The sequence below is a fragment of the Trichosurus vulpecula genome, chromosome 2 (assembly GCF_011100635.1).
Source record: "Trichosurus vulpecula isolate mTriVul1 chromosome 2, mTriVul1.pri, whole genome shotgun sequence".
Lineage (NCBI taxonomy): Eukaryota > Metazoa > Chordata > Mammalia > Diprotodontia > Phalangeridae > Trichosurus > Trichosurus vulpecula.
In genome coordinates, this window is record NC_050574.1 from 5,541,487 (window position 1) to 5,545,086 (window position 3,600).

The window sequence follows — 3,600 nt, forward strand, 5'->3', positions numbered from 1 at the left end:
GGCATAGTTCCAAATTACTCTTGAGAATGTGTGGATTCACACATTCACAGCTCCAACATCAGTGGATTAGTGTCCTGGTTTTCCTACATCTCCTCCAACATCCAACATTTTCCTTTTTTTGTCACATTAGCCACTCTAATAAGTTTTTATCTAGATTTTTTAGCTGCATGCCCAATTCAGAATAAAAGTCATAAGAATCATCAGCTTGAGATCAGTCTCTGACTCGACTATTAAAATTCCTAAGGGACCCCTTGCTTCTAAGAAATGGGAGGTTAAGCTAGTTTTATGGTCTGATTCAGGTCTCATTTGATATGGTGGTTGTTTTCTTCTAACTGGAGCTTTCAGAAAGTCATCATATATTAATCTGTTATCAGGGTTAAAATTGGAGCTTTCTTCCCACAAAGAGCATAGAGGTACCTGGGAACTTGTGAGTCATTGCTAATGAGCACACAGGGAGTAACAACTGGGAAACACAAACCCAGAGGTATGCATTAACCAGAGTGAGAACTTCATAAGTGACATATATGCTGTCAAGATGCAATTGAATAAGTGAGAGGAAATAAAGGTGCTCACTAGGAGTAGGACAGTTTTGGTGGCCCTGGTCTCGGGGGAGGTTCTGAGGGAGAGGCAGGTAATGTGAATTTGCTTGATTTGTTTGTGATGGCTATGCAGAAGAATCACCATGTAGCCGCTGGCAGAGACCATGAGTCCCACATACACAGCATCAAGAAAGGAGAGAAAGGTTGCAACTAATGAGGCATGAAATCCTGAAAGAAGTTTATGAGAACAGTATCCATAATGCCGTATCTCAGTGATGTTTCTGTTTTGCCATGATCCCTTAATTCCCCAAGGAATATACCTGGAAAAAGCAGGTGAAAAGCCCAACAGAAGAGATGAGAAGGAATGAGGTATTTTGAAGCTCTGGCTTTAAGTCCTGCCCAATTGGAGTTGCTGGGGCTGATGGTGATAGCTTGAAAACCATTCAGAAAGCAGTTCATGCTGAGGGAAAGGTCCAGAGCTACTTTGTGAAGGTAGAAAACAATGTTATAACCAACTTCATTGAGGAAATTCATCAGACCCAAAGCTGCCATTGTCTGAGGAAGGCCCTTTAAGAGAAGCACCAAGCAGTTTACCAAGGCCGGCTGAGAGGCAATAGCATCTATAAGTCCCGTCCTATGTCCACTGAGAAACATAAAAATAAAGAGACAAATATGGAAGGAATTCCCTAGAACCCCAATTCCTGTATGGGAGAAGAAGGAAATACTCAGGATTCTGTCTTTAGATTTCATAGTAGCGTTATCTTGGTGGGAAGAACTGTCCTCAAAGGTAGAGGGACCTAGAGAAAAGTACAAGCTGATGTTATTTGTGAGCACTGCTCCCTCCCTCAATCCCACCTAGCAGATCCTTTGGAAAAATGTTTCTGTTTCATCTTTACAGAAACAGTATCACACTTGGATTCCGACTATAGAGCAGGAAAGTTGGCATTAGTGGTGGGATGCTTTTCTTTTATTTTAAGTAATAGTTCATGAAATATTCAAATAATTAGTCATATAAAAATAGTCCTGCCACAAAATGGGCCTTTTAATGACTGATCAGGGACATGAGATGATTTGACAATAAAACCCCGAGAGACAGAGTTTTCTAAGTATACTATCCTATCATCTGCATAGAGTGATAGTTTTGTTTCCTCGTTGTCTATTCTAATTCCTTTAATTACATTTTCTCCTCTTATTGCTATAACTAACATTTCTAGTACAATATTAACTACAGGCTAATAATATTCATTCATTAATTTTTATTTTTATATGATTCTTATATTAATAACAATATTATTGATTTATTAATTAAAATTAATTTAATTATTTAAGCTTGTTGGCAGTCAGTAAACTGATGGTCTGTGGCTTCTCTTGGTAACCAAAAGACATCTCGTGGAGAACCTAAAAGCTTTAGATAACCCTTAAAAGGGAATTCTCTTGACAACTGAAAATCTGCCTTGATTGGTGGAAATTGAGTGAGGAGATGGGCTAAAAATCTTCAGCTCCTCCTGCTAACAATGTCTCTTGATGATAAGACTGAGACACCTCCAGCAATCTGGCTAGGGTCTTCCATCTCCATCTAGGCCATGCCTGTTGGCTTTTTCCTTCATGAGCCAAGTCCTCCTAGACATTAATAGAGGGGTACATGGACAGGAACTCCTTTCCCCCAAAACTCATCCAGACAGGGTTCTATCTATACTCTAGCAGCTCTGTTCATATTGTTCTTGAGTTTGTCTTGGCAGGTAAGCTCCTAAGTATTTTATGTTGTCTACAATTATTTTAAATAGAATTTCTCTTTCTATTTCTCATTACTGGATTTTGTTGTTCACATATACAAATGTGGATGAATCATCTGGGTTTCTTTTGTATCCTGCAACTTTGCTAAAGTTGCTAGTAATTTCAAGTAGATTTTTAGTTGATTCTCTAGGATTTTCTAAGTATACCATCATATCATCTGCATAGAGTGATAGTTTTGTTTCCTCATTGCCTACTCTAATTCCTTAATTACATTTTCTCCTCTTATTGCTATAACTAACATTTCTAGTCAATATTTAGTAATAGAGGTGATAATGGGCATCCTTGCTTCAACTCAATTGTATTGGGAAGGGTTCTAGCTTATCCCCATTACAGATAATGCTTGTGGATGGTTTTAGATAAATATTAGGCATCATTTTAAGGTAAGCTTCATTTATTCCTGTGCTCTCTAGTGTCTTAAGAGGAATGGGTGCTGTATGTTATCAAAGACTTTTTCTGCATCTATTGAGATAATCATGATTTCTATTGGCTTTGTTACTGATTATGCTAATAGCTTTCCTAATACTGAATCATCCTGGCATTCCTGGTACAATCCCCACATGGTCATAGTGTATAATTCTTATGTTATATTGCTGTAATTTCTTTCCTAATATTTATTAAAATTTTTTGCATCAATCTTGATTAAGGAAATTGGTCTATAGTTTTCTTTCTCAGTTTTGGCTCTTCCTGGTTTGATATCAGCATAATATTTGAATCATAAAAGGAATTTGGTAGGACTCCTTTGCTGATTTTCTCATATAACTTTTTTCTTATTTATTTTTTGGTTAGATTTATCTAGTTCTGAGAGGGGAAAGTTGAGGTCCCCCACTGTGTTTCTTGAAAGCAACATATTGTAGGATTCTGGTTTTTAATTTATTCTGTTATCCACTTCTGTTTTATGGTAAAGTTCATCCTAACATTTTATTTACAATTTATAGTTATGATAACTAACTAAGCATTTCTTTTGTTTTGTGGCTTGTTTTTATTTTAGTTTTAGTTTATAACACTCAGTTGCACAAGTATGTTGAGTTCCAAATTTTCTCTCCCTCCCTCTTCTCCCCCCAACACCCCAAGAAATCATGTAAGCCCATATAGGTTCTACATATACCTTCACAGTAAATATATTTACATAATATTCATGTTGTAAAGAAGAATTATAATCAATGGAATGAATCATGAGAAAGAAACAAAACCAAAAAAGAAGGAAAAAAAGACAGGAGAGGAAATAGTTTGCCTTAATCTGCATTCAGACTCCATAATTTTTTCTCTG

At 36.6% G+C, this 3,600-nt stretch overlaps 1 pseudogene; it reads right to left on the reverse strand.

The window, feature by feature from the left end:
* Nucleotides 1–359: 359 nt before the first annotated feature.
* On the reverse strand, nt 360–1,289 carry LOC118835704 (annotated as a pseudogene).
* Between the last annotated feature and the right edge of the window lie 2,311 nt (nt 1,290–3,600).